We start from the raw sequence: 27,771 nt of genomic DNA, 5'->3' as shown, positions 1-27,771 counted from the left end.
TATTTAAGTCTGAGAACTATAGGTATCCTCAAACACAGTGTTCAGCTTCTGCATAGAGCACTTAGCATATTTCTTTTTTCTCTATAGTTTTAAATGTGTGGGAACATGTGATCAGGGTCCTTTTTATATTCAAAATGGATCAGCTTCTGTCTAGAAAGTGTCTTATTGTCATGATGTCACCACATCTCAAGATTTGTGACCTTTTGCACCATATGGATTCATGGTAGTCCACGTCCTAGCTTACAGGCCAGAGTGCTTTTGTGCCCCCGCTAGAGGGTATCAAAGGCTTTTGGACTGGAATTTCAAGTACCAATAGATTTGGAGAAACAAAAAGTAATTTTTATATATCCTAAGGACCGCCAGATGTCGCAAAGGCATCATTGATGGAATGGTTTTTATCCAAAATGTGGCACTTATATAAGGAATACTAGTATTGTGTTTGAGAGTCGTAGAGGCCATAACAGGTCAGTGAAATGTCCTTCAAACATTTGATTTTTACATTCAAGAATGGGCCCAGATGAAAAGATAACCACATATCTGACATTGACGTTACTACCATTTAGACAACCGATTCAATTGCCTTAGTCAGTAGGATCAATCAGTCCTTTATTACTTTGAAAAACCACAGAAATATATATATTTTCTTTTTTTTTTTTTAAAAAAGCATGGTTTGGAACAACATTTAACCACTATATTTTAACTATAAATATTAAATGCTGTGTAGAAATACATATAAACTTTTGTAACTTTTCCTACCCTCTAAGTTTAAGATATCTTATGAAATGTACAAAATTATAATAATGAAAGAAATGGTGCTGAGTTAAATTCTGCTGAGCCAAATTGGCAGTTTAATAAGTAAAACTTGGAAGCAAGCATTTGATGATTGATTTTCTTTGAGACAGAACAAGCATGATAGTGGGGAAAGTAATTTTCCTTATTGAGAGAAATATAGTGTTTTTAACATGTCTCTAGTATGAATGGAAGCCTTGTCAAAAAAAACAAAACGGAGCAACACATAATGTCTTTAAAAAGGTGAATTAACATAAGTATATCACTTATTTATATATCAAATTTTATACATGTCAGTTTTATTCAGAATGCCATAAAGTTTATATCATAACAATGGTATTATTACCTTTGTTATGTCCTGAAAAAAATCTGATATTAACAGTTTTGTAAGTAGATTATAAAATATATTCAGTTGAAGAAATGCAATGATGAAAATTAAGGCCAACATATGTAGTCACGTGCAGGTCTTAGGCAACTCCAAGTAATTTTAAGTACTTGAAATACATTATTCAACAGGTAACCTACTGTATATTTGTATATAATATGCTCTGCTTGAGAATACAAGAACTGTCAAGATAAAAATAAGAAACATGCATCATTCTAACTTAATTACAATTCATCAAAAAATTCCTCTATTGTATATACTGCAGGGAGATGTGTAAACTTACTTATAAAAATAAGCATATACTAAAGTTAATTGAGATTTGCTGTTAGAATTTTTTGTATATAGTTAGTTTTCTATTGCTTAAGGAATACACACACACACACACACACACACACATAAATCAACATTGTATATATACTAGTACATCCGAGTATTTGGTTTACATGTACTCTTACTGCACCTATTTTATAGTCACATCCATGGGAAAATTTAAATGATGAATATGAATTTGTTTGTAGAGGGTTCTTTCCAAGTTTGTAAATGTACATTTATTTCCAATTGTGTTTTCTAGCTATATTTTGTAATTCTACTTAGCTGTGGATATATTATTCCCATTTGGAATGAAATGTATAACAACATACGGAGGACATTCTCATGCTGTTTTTCTGGATTTAATTAGTAAGCAACCGGTGAATCTGTGGTTCCCATTACATTTGAGTATGTCTATCGTGAGTCCATGTTCTGTGTGAAGGATGATCTCTATTTTATTCTAAGACTTTATGTATATTTAACCTTTAATTTGACTAGCAGGTTGTGTGATTTACATAAAAAATAGATCAGCTTTGAATTCACTGAACGTTATTGGTATAACATAATCAATCATCTCTAAATGTTAATGGTGTTAAAGAGCAATGAGAGCATATGTCTTATATTTGTAATCCTGTGGGTTTACGACATTATTTAGGACGTCTAAGAGCATTAGATCATGGCATTTCTCTTTGGTTATGGACTTAAATTTTTTGAATGGTGGGTATCATTCTAATAAAGTTGATGAATCAGCCAAATATAAGTACTTTATTTAAACCATGAATTACCTAAGGAGTGTTTTGATGACTAGAACATTCTTATGAAGGAAGGTATATATACAATACAGTACTTTAAATGCTGTGACTTTGTCTCATTCTCTTTTTACTATCTTTTAATAAAATATGACTTTCATTGGTGTTATCCTAATTACATCGTACACACAATTCCTCAATGAAATAAAAAGTCAATATGTGAATGACAGTAGTGAGGGACGAAAATAGGATTTCGAATGGTAAAAAGCCTGTTCTGGTAACAAAGACTGAATCAATCCCTGTGTTGTATAGCAGCTTGATCATATCTTTAAAACTGATAGTAACAAAGAATATTTATTTGTAACCGTACTATTGTAGGATTTATTTGAAAACTCAAATCCCAATTATCAGGAAAATTGCGTCCTCTTTATCTCACAGAAGGGCTTACTGAATCATAGCATATTTGGTTATTAGGACTATAATATTGTTACCTTGCTTGAAACACATGGTCTCTCTTGATATACAAGAAAAAAACTGAATCCATTTCAATAAATTAATAGGGATGAGAATCCCAATCCATCCTTCTTTTCAGAGGTTCGCATACATTGTAATGAAATGCATTAGGAGTTTCCTTCACTTGAAATCCAAATGAGACCCATTTTGGCTCACACCCTGACAGTCTCTTTTATAAGCGTTGCTGTCTCCTGTTCTTGTGTGGGCCCAGTAAAATGCTTCCTTTGTGAGATGCACAGAGACAATATAATGCTACGAAAGACGAAGGTGTCAAAACACCAAGTTAGAGGCAATCTAATCAATGCCTCCTGATTTAGCCTTTGAAGGCTCTCTTCATTAAAACTCTTTAATGGTGAGGCTTATCTTGAGGTAGAGCTGTTACTTAATATTTTTCAGTGTCATTCTTTGGACAGTCATTTGTACCTTTTAAATGTATTTTCAGTATTCATTGTTTAGTAAATTGGATGTCTTGTTAGCATGGTGGTGGTATGAATGACTTGCATCAAAATGATTGAAGGTAATAGTGTATGAATTCTTGGTACATTTTTTCCTATCCCTTTATCCCCATCTTTTCCTCTAATAAAAAATCTTTATTTCCTTTGGAAATGTCAGGTGTAGGATGTCATTTGATGCTTTCCAAAAACAGACATTCATACCATTTGTCATATCCAATAATATGAAATCTAAAAATAACACAAAGCAATTAATTTCTATTTGAGAGTAGTTTATTACCATTGCCATCCTTTTACTAAATACACTTTTTAAAATAATTATATTTTTATCTAGAGCTTTGGGGTAAAGCAATGAGAATCTCACTAAAGTGATGGGGAAAATTCCAAGATGTCCCATGCTCTCCTGAGTTTTTGTTTCTCAATAAGTATATTAGAAGTGCTGAGATATAGAAGAGGAGAAATGTAATGCCTGCCAATACTAGATAGGACTGTGAACTTAGGAATAATGTCTATATCAGACATCCTTTAAAATGTTCTGTTTTCTTAGGTGTAAGTAAAAATGTATAAAATATAAAATGTTTTGACTCTTCAATTCACTGGTCCCTTCCCCAGTAATTTGTTCAATTTAACAATTGAAAAGCTTTAAATTTTCTTTTATACATGGACCATATGGCATCATGATTTGAAAAATATATAGAGAGAATACATTGAAGAACATCTTATTAATGACATATGTGTGTATTATACTTAGACCTGTTTTATTCACACACAATGTGTGTGGAAAGCCATATATATACAGCAATGAAAATACTTTATTGTTTTTTGTTTACATATTTACAGAATGTATAGTCTTTCCTATAGACAGATTTAACAAATACATATGGTTTTGGACCAAAAAATTATATCGATCATCTAAAGAATCTAAGAAATCAGTTTAATTTATTTTAACATGCCCAACTTTATATATATATGTATATATACATATATATATATATATATACATATATATGTATATATTCACAAGATGCCCTTACTCTTCCTTCCACCCCAATCTACCATTACCAGTAAAAATAAATAATTGAAAAAATGCAGAAAATATAAAAAGATAAACATTATAGAATTTATGCACACAGTATCTTGAAAATGGAGACAAGCTCAAGCAACTTTGACCTGATTTTTAAATGACTACTGTGGTGACTACAGCTGCTCGAGCTTAGTAATTATTTGTGATAGGTTGTTTTTGAGTCCCATATGATTAGGAGCTCCAGGCTCAGCTATCTCATTTGCTGGCACACAAACAGATTCTTCCAGGTGCTGAAAATTAAATTTTAATATATTATTTAAATATTAAGAGAATTACAGTTTCAGTAATTTTACAGCTACAGCTGGAGTGCAAAGCATGTCTGTAGAATACAGTGTTGGGCAATAGCATATAGGAAGTTTATAGTGATTTTTGAAATTATTAGCTTATGTAGTTAATTAGATGATGGCCTTATCTGGCAGTCAGTTTATATATAGGTGTCCAAAAAAATGTATACATACTTTAACAGCTAATAGCTCAACTGATGTTTCTTTCCTTTCAGATTTCCTTTCACATTAACCCATTGGAATTAATAACTATTCAAAGTGTGTATACATTTTGGGGGACACCCTGTATAGGTAACCTTGATTAAGTTTTGGTTGTTTTAACACCCTCGAAATTATTGCAAATTTTTTAGTCTTTGCATGTTGGCTATGTACAGAGAACATATTTATGACACAGAAATTTAAGATTTTGAAAGGTAGATGGTTAAGAAATCTGTGCTTCTTATGTTTTTTTGTATATGTAGTATCCTGTTCTGAAAGGGGTTTTATAGCCTGAAATATTTTAGGTCTGTTATTTCTCCTTTTCAATAAGAACAAATTCAAAGTTGCTAGAAATTAGGGGAAAAGGCAACAAAATTCTAGTCTTTTAAGACCCAAGAACAGGATTCATCATTAGCATGCTTCTTGAATTTTTTTTCTGTGGCTTTTGACCTGTTCAAATTATGTAGAAACCAATTTTAAATAATATGTGTGTTTTGGTAAGATGTCCATAGTTTGTTTGGAATTTAGAGTAAGAAACAAATTTAATAATGGACTTTTATAAGTTGCAATCATTTGTAACCTAATTTGTATGATAAAATCTTTTCTAGGCATTATACACATTTCAGTTTACATTTAAAAAACCTCTGTTTTGCTAACATAAATACACTTTGCTGGCAGAATCATGAGCAAACAGCCTGTAATATAATTCCATGGCAGCTAATTTTACTGGCTCGGGAGCCAAATCACTTAGGTTCAATTCTTAGCTCTGCCACCTTCTAGGTTTGCATAGCCAACCTTTCCATGCCTTAATGTTTTCATCTGTATAATGGAGTTATTTTGGAATTGTTAGAAGGAGTAGGAAAATTTATCAAATAAAAGATTACAAATAGTACCTGACACAAAGTAAGCGCTTTCTATTAGCTTTTTTTTTTTTAGTAGTATTCATGCCACTAATTTTAAGTTCATGGTATAAATAAATAAAATGCAATGCTCACTTTTATAATTCTTGAAAGATTTTAGTATTTATTCAAAAAACTTCTCATAGTCAATAACTTTGTTAATTAACTCATTAATATAAATAAACTCTTTACCCTTGGGATTTCTATTTTACCTACCCTTAGAATTTCTAGTACACTTACATTTTCATTCATAAATCCAGATATAGTGTGAAACACTGTGACACACACTGTCAAGGAGTAAATTATTTAACAAAATCTTTGTAGGAATAGTTATATAATTACTTGTTAAATCTCAGAACACATTTTAAAAATATAAGAGTAAAGAATTTGTCAGTCTTTTCATTTTTTTCTTCTTGTAGCATATAATACTAGAAAGTACTTACTTTGAACTGATGAACAAAAACAGATCCAGAGACAGAGAAGCATCTATCAGACCATCAAACCTCAAAGGGAAGGTAGGGGAGGGTGGGGGTAAGAGGGAGAGATCAACCAAAGGACTTATATGCATGCATATAAGCCTAACCAATGAACACAGACACCAGCGGGGTGAGGGCATGAGTTGAGGGGTGTGGGGGGGAATGGGAAGATAAGGACACATATGCAATACCTTAATCAATGAAGAGAGGGGGGAAAAAGGTCTTAACTGCTTTTGAAAAATTCAACTGGTTTTGAAAATGACTATAAGAAAAATCATGCAAATCATATTTTGAAAGATAGATTAAAAGCTATGTAGCAAAAATAAATAATAAATAAATAAATAAATAAAAAATAAAAGCTATGCAGCATAACATTTTTCCTCTGTAAAATATGATTTTTATGTGTTGATATGAGTTTACTATTTTTTCCATTGTGTCAAAATGAACAATTAACATACATGTACTGAGTATCTTCTGGATCAGGACTATTTTAGGCTCAGAGTGGGGCAGTAAAGAGCAAGTTTACACTCAAATGATAGAGTAGATAGTAAACTGATGAGTATATAAAATAATGTCAGGTAGTAATAAAAGCTATGATATAAATTAAAGCATAGATGGGTATGGAGGGTAGGTGACTCTTTTAGATGGACAGGAAGGGTAGCCAGGGAAGGAATCTATGAGGAAGTGTATTTGACCTCAGGGAGAAGCTATGAATATTTCTGGGGAAGAGCACATGAGACAGCACATTCCATTCTGTTCAGAGACAGAAACAAGCTCCAAATGGTGTAGGAAGAGCAAGAAGATCGTTATGACTGGAGCTAAATGAGTGAGGGGAGAGAGAAAGGAGAGGAGGGCGAAGAAGCAACCAGAGACCAGATCACATAGGAATGCTTTCATTTTGTGTGATAAGAAGTCACTGGAGAGTATTGAGCTTGAAGAGTAGTAGTGTGACCTATACTTTTAAAACATTGTTCTGATTGCTATGAGAAGAAGAGAATGTAAGGATGAAATGGGGTGTAAAAGAAAAATTAGAATGCTGCAACAATAGTTTACATGGAATTAGATTGATGGAGAGTGTAGGAAGTGGTTGGCCTTTTCCTCTATTTTGAAGATACCGAGTTAAACCGTATAAAAATAGAAATTGAGGATTGCTGTTGGATTAAGTATGAGTTGTGAGAGGAACAAATCAAGGATATTTCCAAGGCTATTGGCACAAACAACTGTGTGAATAAGGGTGTGGTTTATTAGATGAGGAAACATGGAAGAGGAGTGTGTTTTGGGGTTGGGGGGTGATCAAGAATTTACATAGTGCATTTGAGTTGCCTTTAAGACATCTAGGAAGAGTAGGAGATGGATATAGGATATAGTAATATGGAACTCAAAGGAGAGATTGGAGTTGAAGTTATTGTGGCCATGATCATAGTTCAGATGTGATTTATAAGACATGATGGAACTGATTAACATCATTTTTGATTGAGATCTGAGGCCCAGGGCACTTTAACATTGAGAAGTTGGGAGGAGGAAGATCCAGTTAGGTCAGTGGTGAAGAAATGGTCAGTGGAGGAGAGAAAAACAGGAGAATGTGGTGTCCTGAGAGTCAAGTGAGGCTCTCAGAGAGCGGAGGGAGTGGTCAAGGGCCACTATCCATCTCCCTTGAGCCCTTACCTTTGTCACTTAGATCACAAATGTTCACAGACAGCCCATGGCTTTGGGGATCCCTGTCTCTCCTTTTCAGTCACCGCACTTTGACTTGTTCCCTTTCTTTTCTCCCTCAGTACCAACTCAAGTGCTGCCATACACAGAAATGCACCTTTCTTATACCCAGGTTCCTCATGATGCTCCTCATTTTTCTCTTGGGTGGATATAGGATTAACCCCAGACAAACTTTGTGGGGGCAAAAAATGGCACTGTCAGGAAGGAAACATTCCTCTTCAGCCTTTCCTCTTGCTCCCCCTACCAAGGCTGCTGCAGCGCTGCCATTGCAAGGCCTCTCCTAATTCTTCCACCTACTGCACCTCCCACAGGTCCCAGCCTGCTTAGTTCTTCTGTTTAATATATTTTGGCCAATATTTACTAACCCTTTCTTACATGCCAGAAAATGGGATATCTACTCTCTGCCTTCATTTTTATTCCTGTCCTGGTCATTTGAGTTTGGTTCTTCCTCTAAACTGGCATCTGCTCTCTGTGCTGTCAGAGCCCAGGCCGTTGTAGCACCCACTCTTGGCAACTCCACAATAGTTGGTGGAAGAGCCTGGAATCACCAGCAAGGGCAGATGTGTATTTTCTACAGCAAAGTCTCCATGCTTGGTTATTAATCTTGTGGTAAATTATGGGTCAAATGGATTTTTTTCTGAGGTAGTTGGGGACCACCATATCATATTAATGTTGTTTCTTTGATAAAATATATTCTGTTTTAATAAGCAATTTACTTACTAATAAAGTTTCAAAATATAATTTACATTTGAGGGACTGCTTTCTGTATTTATAGCCATCTTGCCATATTTTATATTTGTTATATGTACATAGATATAGCACACATGTTTTATGTATAATCTGTAATATACATAATTAGTAATGATAAATCTAATAGATAATTCAGGTAATCATTTTCAGAAATGTGAAAACTAAAATTTTATATCAAAATAAATTATTTTAGATTATTATTAGTTTTATTTAATTAGAATTTATTGAATCATAGAACATTTCTTTTTTGCCTTGGACTATCTCTAATTTCTCTTACTTTATAAATTTATGAATTCAAAAGAATATTCCAACACAGAAACAAAAATAGCATATAGGAATTAGACATTTTTTAAGTTAAATACTTTCTAAAGAAAACACTTTCCATACTAACATAATCTTAAAAATTAATTTTTTATAATTTAATGTAATATATTATAAAACTAAGTTAGTTATGATTGAGTGTACATTTGAAGATTTTACGGAAAAATGTAGCTTACATGGCAAAATTAATCTGCTTGGTTCACATTTTTAGAATATAGAGAAAATAGGATTCAAATACAATGTATATATATTTTAAAGCACATTCGCATCTGTTATCTCACTTTCACTGCACAATATCCTAGTAGGAGGGCTGATATTTAAAAATGCCTATTTTATAAATGAAGACGTAATGGCTCAGGAAGGTCACTTAAGGTCTGGGTGCTAGTGAGAACTGTCTGACCTTGTCATTTCAACTCCAACTCTAGGTCTCTTTTCACTGCTCTGTGCTGCCTTACATTTTCCGAGGTAAATTGTCTTTAAGTTACATCCCTGCGTTGTGGAATGCGGCATAGGTTTCAGTGGCAACATGTTTAGCTTTCATTTTGGCTTACCGGATGCCTCTGGAGCTGATTTAAGCCTTGAGCACCAGTCAGCAAGCCACTCTGCATTTGGAGTAGATCTGTGCAGTGCTGAGCAAGAGAAGAAACTGACTTCATCATGCTTTGTATTTTCAAAATATTTTAAACACTTATGGGCAACGCTTTCCTTTTACAACCCAGCATGACAATATGGTGCTCCGGTGCGGAGTAAGCACTACCGCTTCTGTATCCTTAGTCACATCAAGGAAGTTTCTCCCACCCCATGTGAGACTGGGAGCACATGGAGGGCTGTGCCTTCCACGCTCTTAGACTGTTGGGGAAGGAACCACCTGAATCTACTTCCTCCCTGCTTCGGGGTTGTGGCTGTTGATGATAGAGAGGTGAAACAATTGCTTTACCTGTCTTACTGTCTAATTTAGGAATAGGAAAAAGAAATAGAAAAACTTTTCTGTTCTCTTTTTCCTTTCTCATATGACTTTTTATCATGGTCATAAGGTAGAGGAGAAATGAAATGAGGTGCTTTCAAAATGGTTTTAATATAAAGAGGTCTGAACAGAGGCATAACCAATTATTAACTTTAAGGTGGCACTTTTTTTTTTTTTTAGAGTGGTTAGCTTTGGGGATAAAGGGGAGCTTTCAAGATATTTTTTTGGCTTTCCTGTGATAAGACTTAATTACCTTGAATTTAAAAAAAAAATCAAGGAAACTTTTAAAAATTGTTATCCTCTTTGAAAGAATGCAAGGAAGATATACTTCACCAACTTAGAAAAACAGCTAAAGCCTTATTTTGGAAGAAGAATACATCCCCCTTCCTCAGAGTGGACTGTTTCTATATGACCCTTAAGATAGCCAGGTGAAGTGACGTGCATGCCTGGACCACCCAGGTATGTGCTCACCTTCCAGGAGAGCTTCAGGAGGCCACAGCTTCTCATGTGAACTAGATGTTGATTTGGATTTACTGTCTTCACTGTGGGTTTTTTTTTTTTATGAAATTGAACAGGGAAGAAATGTTCGCTTATCAATAGAAGCATAGATGTCCTTTGCTAGTCCCCTGCAGTTTTCCATGTAACAAGGAAGCCTTTTTTTTTCTTTTCTTTTGGTATTTTAGAAAATACTACACTTCAATTTTGAGAAAAAAAAGTAATATTGCAACTGGTTTAGTAACATAACCTAGAATAAAACTTATAATTTGTCATATATTATTTAGATCATAGTAACAAAAGTATTATTTAGGCAGTTATAATAGAAGAGTAGAAATTAGTAATTGCTAATATAGGCTTAGCTTTTTTTTATCTTTGCTCTAAACACAAACTTTTTATTTAATATGTACAGATATAAAGCCATATTTAACAAGGGAATACTCATGTATTATAGACACTCATTTCCATTTGGATTTAATTTGTGTGCTGACATTTTAAAGTTTGAGTAAGATTGATTTTCTCAGACAAACCCACAATATACATGGATTTGTTTGATCTTATTAAATTGATTGTTTTAACTCAAAATTAAAGAAAGTAGTACCATTGTCAGTTAATATCAAAAGGCTAAATTCTGCATTTTGACATATAACCTAGTAACAGGTACCAAATAATTGAAATATGCTAAAAAATAGTTTACAGAATAGAAATATCCGTCTTGCTTTTAATAATCCTCTTACAATGCGATTGCACATTAGGTCAGATCCTTGAAACTGTCCACTGTACATTGAATTTCATTGTTCCCTGAGCCCCGCATTGGGGAAACAATAATTAATATAACTTGGGTTGTATAATCGTGAATAAATTAAGTTTAAAAAATAATTACAATTTATATCATATATTCAAGTATTTCTATTTTTGCCTTGTGTTTCAAGTAAAATAATAAAAATTTGAAGACTGCCATTGTTAGATGATAGTGATCTATAAAACTTATGTTTACCATCCATCCTTTTTTTCATGCTCAGTAATTAAAAATGGCTATGGGCATTTTTTATCCACTGAGATTTACCAACTGCTATAGCTTTCAACATTTATAGAAAGATTTCTACACCTGCTTTTTTTATGAAATAACCAAATATCAGAGCAGCTTGAAGTATTTTCTTTAAAAGAAATAATAATAAGTTTACCTCTAGGCCTCTGGTTTTCAGCAGATAGAAAGCACTATCATTAGCCTACCATCCGTTTTAATTTGAAATCCTAAGAACAAAAGTCATTAATAAGTCCTTTGTCATGGATTTTAAAAAAGAAGACGCCTTTTTAGTATTTGTATGTCATCATGCCAGGCCTAGAAAATTAGGCTAATTTATTATTTAAAACACTGGTGGGATTCCTAATTGCATTCATCATTAGATATGACACGTTTAGGACTGAGAACCATATCCAGTGAGAATTTTCTAGTTTGAATTTTGAAAAAAAAAATATTTTTCAAGAGATCCCTAGCTATTGCCTGTTACCATGGCAACAGTCCTATTTGTCTGTGAGCTCTGTCCGCTGCCAATGAGAGAGCAACATCAACTAAACATACGAATACATCAAAGACAAATTCATATGCTCAATCTGATCAGCTCAATTAATGTAAGAACAGAAGCTGAAGGGGGTTAAAAGAGGGCACCCATTCAGGATAGATGAAGCCCCTTTTAGCAGAATATACACGCCGGCCTTTTGGGGGAGGAATTTAGCACACTGTCAAAAACATTATCAGAAAAAGAAAGTACTAGGCCTCCTACACCTAACAGATATGAAGCTGTCAGACAAAGAATAGCACTATTCATTAAATGACACTTATTTTCTCCCACTTTACAAGAATACAGCGAACAAAACAAGCAGGGGAGCAGCTGAGAAAGACACTTTTTTCTCTTGCTAGTGATGACAGACATGCGGCAATTATGGTGATAACTAAGGAATACTAAACCAGAGGCCAGCCTCCATTCTGTTTATCACCTTAAATTTTATGTTACTAAATTTGCATGCAACTCCTGTCTTGTTTTATTATTTATGTCTGGGAAAAACTAGATGCCTTTGTTTTTAACATGGTGCCTTGAGTTTTGTGTAGCATACCTCTATACTCTGTGAATTCTATCACTTTTCTTGTTAAATGGCCATATCAAGTTGAAATGCTTTTGAAGTAAGACATTTCCAAAGCACAACAAAACTGCTATTATCAATGAGAGGTGTGTTGTGGGGCTTGGGGGAAGGGGTATCTGTGTTCATTAGTGTAAAGGGAGATAGTCTGCATTACTTCTGCACGTTTTTAAAGAGATAGAGAAAAAGTTATATTAATTGCCATCTTTGCTTTTATGCTTCATTTTACGTGGTGCTATGTGGTATGGTGTGTGTTTAATACTCCCTTTTTTCTTTCAAAGAAGTTGTAGGTGGTGGGTGTAGAAACTGGTTTGTAGGGTTTGTAATAGGTACAGGCAAGTAGGAGTTCCTGGGAGATTGCTGCCTTTTAAGAATTTTATGCTTAAACCATGATGCTCTGATTTAAGGTCTATTATCAATAGTCTGCTACTTATATCTGCATGATCGTGGGCTGATTGATACTGACTTTGTAGCCATGTGCTCCATAATGCGCTGTCAGGAAATGCTGACAGATGCAATGAAAGAACAATAAATGTGGGGCAGCCGTAATGTAAAGGTCCAGCTAGGCTGTATGAAAACTGATAGCTAGGATATTGGCTCCTATGTTACCATATACACCAGTCCCTTTGAGAATTTAGCTGGTGAGTGAATTAAAACGGTCTCCTGATACTCAGAAGGGAGGAAAAAAAAGATCTTCATTTAAGGAACTTGCCGACTTTGCCAAAACATTGCTTTATAAGAACAGCGCCAAGATTTAAAAAAAAAAAAAAAATTCTCTTACTCAAAAATCTAGGCATGTCTGACACATCTGAGAAACTATTTCTTAAAAGTCAATACACACAAAAAAGCACTATATCCACCTTTTATGATACTTGATCTATTTGTATATAATTACAAAAGGAGACATTTTGTTAAAACTCCTATTTTAAATGTAAGGCATTTGATACTTATTTTTTAAATTCTTGATCTTAAACTTGGTGCATGAATATAGCTGGCATTTTGCCAGTGCAGGTTTTTAACAAATAATTAGGATGAGAAGTCAATTTATTAAGCCATAAAAGTTACTCTCTTCTTCCTGGTCTTAAAATGTAGCTTTAAAAGAAGTTAGTTGGACTATAACACAATACTTTATCATGCTTTTTCTTGCTTACCTATTATTTTACAGATAACCTCTGCTTTCTTAAGTATCACTTAATAATTGTTAGTATTTAAGGATATAATCAACATTCCAAAATTGATGTCTAAAAGTAGAATCCTAATACATTTTTTAAATCGTTTTTTCAAAAGTAAAATTATTTATGATATCTTCAAAAATAAAAATAGACTCATATGTGACCTTAATTTTTCTTTGATTACAGAATGTAATACTTATATATTTTCAGTACTGAGCCCCTTGTATTGGCATGAATTAAGGTCAAAGCTGCATTGATAATTTTGATTTATTTCCTTCATTAAGAAAAGTAAAAGGTATCTTCTTTATTTACAAAATTATCTAAAATATTTTGGAGGACCCTAGAGAATATACTTTGACTTGAGTGGAGGGTGAAAATAATTTGCTTATGTGAATTTAATTTTTGATCCAATCTTTTTTATGCTATTAATTTGCCACATTTAAAATGATATTTAAAAACAAAGTTTTAAAATGAAAAAAAAAATTATTCAAGCAAGATTTCAAAGATGCTGTCTTCTAAGAATACTCAAATAATAATCTAAGTGGGTCATTGACAAAACAGGCCTAGACAGACTGTGACTGTATACATTCAAGAGAAGGACTTTTTTTATAACATATTATTGACATAATAGATTGAGTCATCATTACTGACTGATATGCAAAGGTCTGGTTTAGAACTCTTCTGTGGATCCTCTTTAGCACACAAAATATTGACACAATAGGCGATAATGGCTCCTTTGGAACCATTAGGGTCCATCATGTCAGGGCTGCCTCCAACATTTCGTAGCAGGTAGCACACAGACTCATGACATGATAGATCATAACAAGGCCACAGGAATAATTATCGTTCCTTAGGTTATACTTGGGAATTTCAAAGTTTATTAAAATTACAGGATATTATCACCAATGTGAATTTTAAATAATTCATTAATTATATTCCATTAGTAATAAACATGGGATACACATACACATACACCATGTATATTATACATTACATAAACAAACCTGATCACATGCAGTTATGTACACTTTTCCCTGTCTAGGAACTTAAGTAGTTCACACTGATTATTATGAATATTCATAAAAAGCCATTCATTTTCAGCCTTATACCTTTTATGCCAAGAGTCAGCCTCAAGCAAATTTTACCATCCTGGCCTAGACCTTTGAAAGCAGAGAGGCCTAATAGAAAGAATGACAGAGCTTGAGTGACACTGACTCTGACAGGCAGGAGCTCTGGTGGGCACCCATATAATTAGATCTTTTGTGTGGTCTGGTTAGCTAAGGCAGAACTTATGTTTTACTAACAAAATCCTTTGAAAAGAAACCTCATTTCCCCAAAGTTTAGGTTGTTTGCCAAGTAAAGAAATGAAAATAAAATCTGCAGAGAAAAATTCCCTGATAGTTCTGGATGATTTGTATTATCTGCAGTATAAAAGATGCAGCGAGTGATGCTGGATTGGCTTGCAAGGAAAACATCATGCTTTTTCTTTTCATGTGAATAGTTTTTATTGTGTTGAGATTAGAGGCAAATAGAAATTATATTATACAATGTGGCAAGCCATTAGCTTTCCATAAAAAAGAAATTTTATCTACAGTGAAGAGCTTTTGATCTTGAAGACTTTCTAAAAAGCTTTTTAAGTTTGATCTTTGGTAGTGGTAGTTTGTTATTTGATGTAAGTGTTGGTAACAGTGTATGGAAATTTTATCAGGTGGGTTCACTATTTGCATGGCAGTATGTCGCAGTTAAAGAATGCCCTTTTGGTATTTTCACTAAGATGTAAATTCAGCTTATTCTTTAAAGCTTTAACGAATATAAGTCCTAATCAGAGCATATATATGTAAAAAATAGTTTTCTTACTTTGATTGGCCATACATTCTTTTTCCATGGTTTTTACTTTTTTCGGATACTAAGCAACATAATAAGCTTAAAAAAAAAAAGCAAACAAACAAAGAAACAAAGCAATTGCTTTGAACTTACAAACTCATTTTGACTCAGAAAATTCCTTTTCCTTTATCTTCAGCACTCTAAGAAGATTGGAGTAGGCCAATGCACATTTTCTGTTACTGAAAAAATGCAATGGCATAAACCTATTGCACACTGGAGGTCACCCTTGCTATTTACAAATGTTCTACAATTTTACAAAACAAAAGTAGGTGCTGCATTATTTTAATATGCACCACAGTTTGCATATTTTGGTATAAATACATGGATGTTATGTGTATTCCATCTATAGTTAGTCATATTAAGTGCAATTAAGGAACCCATTATAAAAATCTTATGGTTGTCTGATTTTTCTGATGAAATAAGCAAATGACAAGAAGCTTTTCAAAACAAAACTAGAAGCTTTCATTATATATTATATGTAATGGATTTTGAAAATCTTTCCTAATTGTTAGAACTCTAGAATAGAGTTTGTAAGCATTTCTTATTCAATAATTTGTCAGATTATTTTTACTACATTCATTTCTGGGGGTAACTTTAGCTTAGTAATACTTACAGCTTGTTGATAAGAAAAATTACTTCTGTAGTAATTTTATTTTCACATAATTTATTTTGGTACGCTAAATAGTTGACCATGTTCTACTGTTTTCCCACCATGTTACTTTTACATTTTTATGTCCATTCAAAATAAAAATAATGACATGATTTGAGTATAAACAAAAATTTATTGCTTAAAAATCTACTTAGAAGCAAGGGCATATATAAAAACAAATTTATTAAACTCAGTAAGAACTCTGGTATTTGCAAATATCTCAATAACAAAACATAAAACTGAGGAGGAAAAAAAACATTTTGCCTTCATCTTAAAGTTGTTCAAAATTGGAGCCTAAGATAGATTAAGAAGTGTTTGATTCCATTTCAGTGAGAAGAATATTCTGAAAATGGAAGGGTTCATCATCTGGAAGCTGTAATGAGCAAAGTGTAACGTTTACAGGGGAAAATACATTTTATCTATTTTTTTCTTAAGATAAAATAGGAATGCCTTGAATTTTTCCTGATACATATTTCGGTATACATAGCTAGTTTTCTTCGAGTTCTTTTATTGCACTTTTTAATCCTTCATGAGAAAGGACTCTTCTATCCAGTTTCATAAATGTTTAATACAATACTATGTCAATTATCTGGTACAAGAGTCAGAGGTCAGAAGTGAGTTAAATATAGGAAGATGCCTTTAACAGATTCGTATGAGGTGGCAGGATCAAGGGAGCAGAGGGCACACCATCACGCGCCCTAGTCAAAGCCTAATGACATCCAAGGGTATTTGTCCACTAACAGCAACTCGAGCCTTCTCTGCTGTTTATACCACAAGGGGCTTCGCCCACTCTCCTTGCCTCTCCTTATTTAGGGTTCACTGGAAGGAACTGATGAGCCATAACTCAGGCTCCAGCTGGTTGATTTTTACAAAGAAACAACTGCATAGCATCTTCTTTTTTTCAACTTCCTTTCTGAGACATCCTATGTCTCAAATCCCCCTTTTTAATCTAGTCATTCTGTCCATCGTGGAGCGTTGGACGCTGAGTGTCTCCGTGAAGCCTTTCCCAGACACCCCTGCACCAGGAAAATCTCTCACACGCAGACAGCACAGCAGAGAACCCCACTCATTTTGGATTTGATATGTGCATCATTCAGTTGTTATTTAACCAGAAACGGTGCGTTCATTTCACCCCATCAGGAGTTTGTATATCCAGTTGCAGCACTATGTCTCTTATCCCACAGTCCTCACTGCCCTACGCAGAACACAGGACGCTGAGCAGCTGGAAGCAATCTCTTCCTCCTCTGGCGCTCCTAGCCCTTCCTCGGCACCACTTCTCTGACCCTCATCACTTCATACGTTGTGTTACAGTTATTTAAGAATGTGTTTTATCTCCTCAGCTACAATGGGAATTCCTGGGGAGCAGAACTATGTCTTATGCATCTTTATATCCCACACAATAATCTCTAAAACAACCACATGTTGAACCATGTTTTCAGTTAAATTTTTTCAGCATCTTAACTAGAATTTAGTGAATAGCTTTGTACAGAGCACTATGCTAACTGCTGAGGGTGATACAACATAAAGCATTATTGTTTATACCAAAAAGGAGCCTAAATACAGTGGTGAGAGTAATGAATGGAAAGAATACAAGAATATGACCAGAGCAGAGTGAATGGAGAGAGCCCAAGTTGTGGTTGAGAATGGAAGTGGCCAGTGTTAAGCTTTCAGTTGGATATTTGCTGGTATGGTGTATGTTGCCTTTAAGTCCAATGTCAGTGGCATGGTCCATGGTAAAGACTTCTCTCCGTGGGAATCAGAGAAGAGCCTCAATGGAAAAGATTTTCATGCAACACCATCCCACCAAAAAGAGGGATGGCCAAAAGGCTGCTTAAGCTTGAGAACCCAGATCTATCACAGGCCAGATTGAAGGAAACACTACACAAAGCCAAGCACTCACATGTTTGTTGAATGAGTGAATAAATACGGGTATTCACTCTGATGTTTACTGAATGAACAAATAAAGAATAAATAATCCCATCTTGAAACATAAGCATTCTTTGTACTCATCAGAGAAGTTTATGCTTTATATATTATCATAATAAATTTCATTTTCCTTCTGGAATTTTACTAACTTCCCTTTACTTCATCCAGTAAACTGGGTGGCTGCTTGATCTTTGAAACCAATACTACTAGATTCAAAGCTACTTAAAAGAAGAGGCTGCAGCTAATCATTCTCTCTCACACAGGTGCTTAAATTCTTACTTAAATTAGTTTTAGAATAGAAAAGAAATTCCCAGTGTGAGAGATATAAAGCACTCTGTTAGGTTCTGAAGGAGTGACTATCCCTCCAGTACCTGAGGTCAGAGTATCTTGCCCTTTGCAGAAATACTCCATGAATGTTTGTCAGATTTAATTTTATTTTACTACTAGAGGTCCAGTGCATGAAATTCGGAGGGGGGTCCTTCAGCCCAGCCTGCACCCTCTCCAATCCAGGACCCCTCGGGGGATGTCTGACTGCCTCTCGCAATCTGGGACGACTGGCTCCTAACCGCTCACCTGCCTGCCTGCCTGATCACCTCTAACCGCCTCTGCCTTGGCCCGCACCCGGGATCCAAGATTCCCTCCTCTGGCCGGTCACAGGCACCCTGGACCCAGGCTTCCCTCCCTCTGGCTGGCCACAGGCACCCAGTACCTGGGCCAGCTTCACCCAGGCCGCAGCCACAGGCTCCCAGGACCGTGGGGCGGCTGGCTTGTTCCCCTCCCAGGCCACAGCCTGGCTGGTCCCCATTTCTCTCTCGCAAGCTCCTTTGTGCCTAGCTGGTCCCCAATCCTCTCTCGCGAGCTCATTTGTGCCTGGCTGGTCCCCATTCCTCTCTCGCGAGCTCATTTGTGCCTGGCTGGTCCCCATTCCTATCTCGTGAGCTCATTTGTGCCTGGCTGGTCCCCATTCCTCTCTCGCGAGCTCATTTTTGCCTGGCTGGTCCCCATTCCTCTCTCATGAGCTCATTTGTGCCTGATTGGTCCCCATTCCTCTCTCCCCAGTGTTGAGTGTCTGAGCTGTTAGAGCATGATGGTGTGATGACTATTTGCATATTAGCTCTTTATTATATAGGATGAGTAACACCTGAATTTTTCTGTGTTGTGGTGACGCTGAAAGATTTAATATTGAGAAAACCTTTAAAATCTCCAATCACTCTACCATGAAATGATTAAACCCTTGCTTATCTGTAGTGAAAGAGGCACATGCTCTTTGATCCTGTAGCTTTTATAGTCTACCAACAGCAGTTTGATTCTTAGTATACCTCCTAAAGAAGTAACTCTATAATCCCAATCAATAAGGATTTCCTGAAAGTATGATTTCCAAAAAGTACTAAAGGAAATTTAAAAAATGGGAGTGGGGAGATCCTGCTTTCAATGTCACTGTATTTGGCAGAAAAAATTTAATTTAATGAAAATATAATATATCATGTATTAAGTCCCAAATGGAGATTGTACGAGGATCCAGAAGAAGAAAGTCTCTCTTTTCGGTAGGGGAAAGAGTCTAATCCAGAATGAAGTGGAACTTGAGCTGGAATTTGGAGGATGGACTCTGGTTCAGAATGGGCAAAAATTTACAAGGATGGTCGTTAGCATAAAGCAAATGATGTGAGCAAAAATCCCAAGGCAGAACCATTTTTGGCATATGGGGAGATCACGAGATGACCTGTAGTACAAGCAAAGTAGGCTGGAGAGGTGGATTGGAACCAGATCACAATGGGTCTCATGTTCTGCAGGAAGGAACATCCCTTTGATTCCTTGGGCTTTGGGGCACAGTGAGGGTAAACACAATTTTTGAACTTTGAGTTGTTAACCATGGCAGTTGAAGGACCATCATGCATCAGACTAACAAGGATGAGTTAGTGAAGGGACTGTAATCAGGAGCCAAGATGAAAGTGAGAAGAGGCACCATCAGGCACAAGGAAGAGCGAAGGCCGTTAAAAATATACTGTATTCTAAATGGAGTACTTTTTATGCTTTTCTTCATTTTCCTAAACCATAGCCCTCTACACTTACCTTTATTTATGCAAAAAAGGAAGATTACACTTAAATATTATAAGGGATGAACAAGGGAATCCAGACTACAAGTTTTTAGAAAATTGACCTGAGAAGATCATATTAAATTCTTTATCAGCATCTTGAGGGAAAGGGTAGCAAGTGTTGGTATTGATCAGAGTGACCTGTAGAGATGGTTACAGATACATAAACCCAAGCCCAGCCCAGGAGCTACCTAATCAGAATGCCTTGGTGTCTATATAATAACGCTCTGAAGATGTTTTGGATGCATACTAAAGTTTGAAAACCAGGACTGTGTGTTCTTTCTATCATGCTTTCTTCTCTTATTATTAAGGCAATTACCATTCTTATGGAGAGGAGTGATGGCTGCAATATCCATACTTAAAGATTAATTAATATCAATATTGTTAATGACATCTTGATAAGTTCTCTTTAATATCTCTGTATTTTCTCAGTGATCCATTAAAGATCACCGAGAAGGAAAGAGTTTAAGTAGCTTTATTTCCAAGTTTAACTGAAGGCTGGGTGACTACAAGGATAGAATTTAATAGTAAACCTACCAACCTGGTCAGGATTCTTAACATGCTGTGAAAGTTCTATCTAATGGGACATTTCACTCATGTGAAAAAAATATGGCTGTTACTTCCATGGCATTTTTATATGGTTCTGGAATTTCCTAGACAATTCATTATACTAAATCATTTTGTTAATTCTTAAATGATGAGGGCATATAAAAACCAAACAGATTCTTTTCCAATGTATTTATCATCTTCTGAGTTCAGGATTTTGTAGTTATAGTTGTATACTTTTGGTTTGGATGACTCTGAAAGGCAATAAAATATAAACATATTCTTGATTTGGGAAATTAGTGATGTAATTAACTTTTCAAGGAAATAAACTTTCAATTGAATCTCATATTCCTATTTTTTATCTCTAAATAAAACCTGTCATATGGTCATATATATATTATATACATTATTCAAATTGTTATCACTATTTTGCTTTATTAACAATTTAAGATTTCCCCTTTATGGATGTTTTAAGCATTAAGATCCTGGGGCCATTAGAGAGGTGGGACATGCATGGTTCATGGAGAGGTACTAGTGTGTATAGGCTTCCAATAGGCAGAACGTGTCTAAAGCAGCTTTTAAGTTTACCAGAATAATTTTCAGTGTGACATGCTATCACTTATTAAAATTAAAAGTGATTGCAGACTTAGACGTTATCTTTGCTTCTGGCACTGTCTGAATCTCTTGATATCTTTGGATCTTTCCATTGGTACTTGCATAATCATCTTTTACATTCACAAATAAGTTACTGAGCCTCTCTCTGTGTTGATAGTCATGAAAAAAAATTTAATTGAGTTTAGCATGTCAAAACACTTTTTTGGGTTTTATGTTTGATATACCATGCCACAGTTTCAATGAGTAAAAAACTGCCTCCTTGCATATTTATTACGAATTCTGAGTTAGTGAGATTTCGTTACACAAGCAGTCGCCTTATTATTTTTTACACCTGCACTTTGATATTACAGTGGTTCATTGTCAATAGACATAACGGATCAGAAGTGGCAGAGCTAATGAGCACACAGGTTGCCTTTAGTTCATTTTACATTGTGAAATCCTACTGGGGAATAGGCTGTAAAAATTGGGGGAGGGGTGCTGACATTTTATAAATGTCATATGTCAATCCTACATTGTGGTGGTTGTGAAGCACTGCATTCGATGGTATCATAGTCATATGATGGGCCATTTTCACTAGCGGGCAATGAGGTGTTTTTTTATTATAGCCCCAAAGAAAGGTAGGGGTGTGTACGTGTGAGGGGGTTGGGGAGGGAGGGCGGGAGGGAGGTTACTGTTTTATAAGTTAACTGTAAGCCTTTGGGCCTGTGTACATGAATCAGGAAATATTGGTCATTTTATTAATATACGTAAGTAGAGACAAAATTTTGAATAAAGTAAAAAAGTAGCATGAAAAATTAAAATTTTATTTTCTACTATACAGTATTTTGATCTTAAAACCACAGAAATTGTGATGTTTTCTAGTTTTATAAATTGAAATTGAAATTTGTATTGGAGAAGTAGTCAGAGCATATTATTTAAACTTAGCCTTTATTTATTTATTTATTTATTTATTTTTGTTTAAAGTATTATATGTCTTCTTTTTACCCGATTGATCCCCCCCCCCCCCCCAGCCACTCCCACCCCTGAGAGCAAGTACCCACCACCCCAGTGTCTGGGTAGCCTTTATTTTAATGTATGTGTTTAAAACTTGTTTATGGCATAAGATGAGATGTAATTTAATTGGTTATTCCTTGGTGCATGAGGGTTTGGATTTTGAGAATAAAGGGAAATACATTACTAATTGCAGAATTGTCTATTTTTATTGCTTTTAAGATTTTATGGTCTTGTGGTAACTATAGAATTATGAATTCAGAATATAATAGCAAAGGGTAAGTGGAATGTTTTCAGTTTTGAAATGCCTTTATTTTTAAACTGATTAATTTAAAATTCTAATTAATTAACTAATTTATTTATTTATTTATTTATTTATTTATTTTAATCCTCACCCAAGGGCATGCTTAGAAAGAGGAAGCGGGAGGGAGGGGCGGAAGAGACATAGAGAGAGAGAGAATGTGAGAGGGAATCATTCACGCCAGACCAGCAATAGAACCTGAATCCCAGGTATGTGTCTTGACCTGGAATCGGCAACCTTTCAGTGCACAGGATGATGCTCAACCACCTGAGCCACTCTGACCAGGCTCAAATATAATCATTTTAAAATTGGAAAATGTCTTTCCTTCAAGGACAGTTGTGTGTGTGTGTGTGTGTGTGTGTGTGTACATGTGTGTGTGTGTACGTGTGTGTGTGTGTATGTACAGTTGTCAAAGAAATCCTTGAATGGCTCGCTTTGGTCATTATCTGATTGCCACATAGACCAAGCAAAAAGGGAATGTGTGAAATTGTAGCTGAGAGGGGAAATAACGATAACACAGTTAAAAGAGATCCAGCAAGTCTTCAGATCTACAAACAGTTTTATCAGAAACATTGTTGACCAGGTCAGCATCTTCCAGTGTTACCTCTTTCTAGTTGGCATGGGTCTCCCTTCATATTATCCCCTCTCTCCCCAGACTAAAAGGAGCAGTACTACCCTGCACATGCGCAATGTCTTATCATCATCAGGGAATGATGCCACAGGGAAGTAGGCATTATTTTTTCCAGTTTCAGAGAAATGACTTGTCCTGGTTACATAAAATTCGTAGGTGGCAGTGACAGGAGTGTACTATGACTTTTATAATTTCTACCCCAGTACTGTTTCTACCACACCAAGTATTTGCCCCATTAACATATCCAGGTTTCTTCCAATGCAATAGATTTTTATGTAAACTTAACAATTCATAACTTGAGTCAAAGGTGAGGTTTATTAAATATCTCCTTGGCCAAATAAATGTGTATCACGTGGGCCCTGTTTTCTGGGTCTGATCTAATTCTGATTGCAGTATTCAATGCTTATCTTTCAAAGAATGTGGTGAAAAAATCAATTGCTTTCTAAAATCATGATATTAGAATATAACCTTTTTAATGAATCTTGTTGTAACCAGGTTTCAACCTGGTGACTTGAGTGTGTGGCACACCTTGGGAGCTGCTGCCTGTTAGGTTAGGTGTCTCAGGAGGTGGCGAAGGAAATAAAGAGAGTTGATCAGAAAAGGAAGGAAGGAAGGAAAGTTTATTCTGTGTCCCCGGGAGACCCGCGGACCCCAAGGACAGGGCACGTGGATTCACGCCAACAGGGAAGGGGGGCGCTTTTTTTATACTGCGGTTGGGTGAGGGGCGGGGACATGAGCTGAGATATTCAGCTGAGGAAGTTTCAGCTGTAAGGGGTCAGCAAGGTACTCAGGAAGGAGTCAGTATCTGTGTGGGGGTCGTGGAGAAGCCAGTATCTATGTCTGGCATGCTGATCTGTTAGAAATGCCAGGGGGAGTCTGTTATCTCGTCACATGTCTGCATGTATCCAATCGTGGGCTCTCTCCGACCTAACACTGCCCTGCTTTATTATGGACAAGTTAGGTAGGGGTGGAGAGGAGTCTCGCTGTGGATAGATCACCACAGCGTTCTCTTCTACCGTCCACTGAATGCTTTTTTTTGTTGCTGTTGTTAATCCTCATCCAAGGACATTTTTTCCATTGATTTTTTTGGAGTGGAAGGGAGAGGAAGAGACAGAAAGAAATACTGATGTGAGAAAGACATCAATTTGTTGCCTCCCACACGCGACCCAACCGGGGGCTGGAGATCGAGCCTGCAACAGAGGTACATACCCTTGACCAGGAATCGAAATCAGACCCTTCAGTCCTAGGGCCGACGCTCTGACCACTGAGCAAAACCGGCTAGGACAATCATCCACTTAATGCTTTTAATAACTGCATTGGAATTGTGAGCTTTAGTGGAAAGGACAATGGGAATGATTTGTCTTAGTTGTGATGACTCTGTTAACTTGCCAAATTTGAGCATTATACTTTATTGCATTCCAGCTCTTCTTTATAATAAAACAAATATATATTTCCAATTTAAAAAATGTTCCACTCAAAAATTTAAACTTGACCTTTTGTGAAATTTTTACTTAAAAGGCAATTTTTGGGAGAAATTATAGAATCACATTTACTAATAAATACCGGCATTAATGCCAGAAACATTTCAGTTTATTTTTTAAGGAGGAGATGGTTTGTTTTTATTGCAATTGAAAATTACTTCAAATATATGACCTGACTTCATTGACTAAATAAAATAATAATATATGTTTTAGTAAATATATTCTTTTTTCCATCTTTTGCTGAAATTTGGGGTTAGGATTCCTAATTTTATATTTTAAATTTAGGCTTATGATAGATTTGAGATATAGTTAGGAAAAGTTGTGAGATATATTCTAACTTGAGAAGATTTAGAAAATTCTTTTTTTTTTTTTTTTTTTTTTAATTTTTCTCTTAAAGTATTACAAAGGGTATTACATAAGTATCCTTTCCCCCCCCCCCTTGACAAACCCCTACCCTCCCTTACCCCCCAGTGTCTTATGTCCATTAGTTATGCTTATATGCATGCATACAAGTCCTTCGGTTGATCTCTTACTCCCCTCCCTCCTGCCCCCCAACTCTCTCTGGCCTTCCCACTGCAGTTTGACAATCAGTTTGAGGCAGCTCTGCCTCTGTATCTATTATTGTTCAAAAGTTTGTAATGGTCTTTATTATCCATGAATGAGTGAGATCATGTGGTATTTTTCCTTCATTGACTGGCTTGTTTCACTTAGCATAATGCTCTCCAGTTCCATCCATGATGTTGCAAATGGTAGGAGTTCCTTCTTTTTAACAGCAGCATAGTATTCCATCGTGTAGATGTACCACAGCTTTCTAATCCATTCATCTACTGATGGGCACTTAGGCTGTTTCCAGATCTTAGCTATGGTGAATTGTGCTGCTATGAACATCTGGGTGCATATATCCTTTCTGATTGGTGTTTCTGGTTTCTTGGGATATATTCCTAGGAGTGGGATCACAGGGTCAAATGGGAGTTCCATTTCCAATTTTTTGAGGAACCTCCATACTGCCTTCCATAGTGGCTGCACCAGTCTGCATTCCCACCAGCAGTGCACAAGTGTTCCTTTTTCTCCACATCCTCTCCAGCACTTGTCGTTTGTTGATTTGTTGATGATGGCCATTCTGACAGGTGTGAGATGGTACCTCATTGTTGTTTTGATTTGCATCTCTCGGATGATTAGTGACTTTGAGCATGTTTTCATATGTCTCTTGGCTTTCTGAATGTCCTCTTTTGAAAGGTGTCTATTTAGATCCTTTGCCCATTTTTTGATTGGATTGTTTATCTTCTTTTTGTTAAGTTGTATGAGTTCCCTATAAATTTTGGAGATTAAGCCCTTATCAGATATGACGTTGGCAAATATGTTTTCCCACGAGGTGGGTTTTCTTGTTGTTTTGTTGATGGTTTCTTTTGCTGTGCAGAAGCTTTTTATTTTGATGTAGTCCCATTTGTTCAGTTTCTCTTTAGTTTCAACTGCCCTAGGAGCTGTATCAGTGAAGAAATTGTTTTGGCATATGTCTGAGATTTTGCTGCCTTTGTATTCTTCTAGAATTTTTATGGTTTCCTGTCGTACATTTAAGTCCTTTATCCATTTTGAGTTTATTCTTGTGTATGGTGTAAGTTGGTGGTCTAGTTTCATTTTCTTGCATATGTCTGTCCAATTTTCCCAACACCATTTATTGAAGAGACTATCTTGGCTCCATTGTATGTTCATGCCTCCTTTGTCAAAAATTAATTGAGCATATTGGTTCGGGCTAATTTCTGGACTCTCTATTCTATTCCACTGATCTATATGCCTGTTCTTGTGCCAGTACCAGGCAGTTTTGAGAACAGTGGCTTTGTAATACAGCTTGATATCTGGCATTGAGATCCCACCTACTTTGTTCTTTCTCAGGATCGTTGCAGCTATTCTGGGTCTTTTTTTATTCCAGATGAATTTTTGGAGAGTTCGTTCTAGATCTGTGAAGAAGGCCATTGGTATTTTAATGGGAAGTGCGTTGAATGTATAGATTGCTTTGGGTAGTATGGACATTTTAATGATGTTGATTCTACCAATCCAAGAACATGGTATGTTCTTCCATCTGTTTATGTCTTCCTCTATCTCTTTTTTCAACGTCCTGTAGTTTTCTGAGTAGAGGTTTTTAACCTCTTTAGTTAAGTTTATTCCTAGGTATCTTAATTTTTTTGGTGCGATGGTAAATGGGATTGTTTTTCTGATCTCCCTTTCTGAAAGTTCACTATTGGTGTATAGAAATGCCTCAGATTTCTTGGGGTTAATTTTGTATCCTGCTACATTGCCAAATTCATGTATTAAGTCTAGTAGCTTTTTGATGGAGTCTCTAGGGTTTTGTATGTATAATATCATGTCATCTGCAAATAAGGACAGTTTTACTTCCTCTTTTCCAATTTGGATGCCTTTTATTCCTTCTTCTTGCCGAATTGCAATGGCTAATACTTCCAGTACTATGTTGAACAGGAGTGGTGAGAGTGGGCATCCCTGTCTTGTTCCTGTTCTTAGGGGAAATGGTGTTAGTTTTTGTCCATTGAGTATGATGTTGGCTGTGGGCCTGTCATATATGGCTTTTATTATGTTGAGGTATGATCCTTCTATTCCCACCTTTCTGAGAGTTTTTATCAAACATGGGTGTTGGATTTTGTCGAATGCTTTTTCTGCATCAATTGATATGACCATGTGGTTTTTTTCTTTCAATTTGTTTATGTGATGTATCACATTTATTGATTTACGGATGTTGTACCATCCTTGCATCTCTGGGATGAATCCTACTTGGTCATGGTGTATGATCCTTCTGATGTACTGCTGGATCCGATTTGCTAAGATTTTGTTGAGGATTTTGGCATCTATGTTCATGAGGGATATTGGCCTGTAATTCTCTTTCATTGTGATGTCTTTACCTGGTTTTGGTATTAGGGTGATGCTGGCTTCATAGAATGAGCTTGGAAGCGTTC

The 27,771-nt window shown here is 35.7% G+C and overlaps 1 protein-coding gene across 2 annotated transcripts in view; it reads left to right on the top strand.

The window, feature by feature from the left end:
- Positions 1-27,771, top strand: part of KIAA0825 (KIAA0825 ortholog) — a 362,385-nt gene that overhangs the window by 213,254 nt on the left and 121,360 nt on the right. Inside the window, exon 21 of one of the 2 annotated variants that reach the window (XR_011471210.1) lies at positions 1,746-1,852. The exons of the other annotated variant lie outside the window; for it this stretch is intronic. The gene's annotated coding sequence lies outside the window, so the exon portion shown is untranslated. The remainder of the gene's footprint in view (positions 1-1,745; positions 1,853-27,771) is intronic. 2 annotated transcript variants of the gene reach the window in all.

The sequence above is a fragment of the Myotis yumanensis genome, unplaced genomic scaffold (assembly GCF_028538775.1).
Source record: "Myotis yumanensis isolate MYYU_CA2020_CCGP unplaced genomic scaffold, mMyoYum1.0.hap1 SCAF_4, whole genome shotgun sequence".
Classification (NCBI taxonomy): domain Eukaryota; kingdom Metazoa; phylum Chordata; class Mammalia; order Chiroptera; family Vespertilionidae; genus Myotis; species Myotis yumanensis.
The sequence above is the reverse complement of the archived record's forward strand: the minus strand, read 5'-3'. Positions and strand labels throughout refer to the sequence as shown.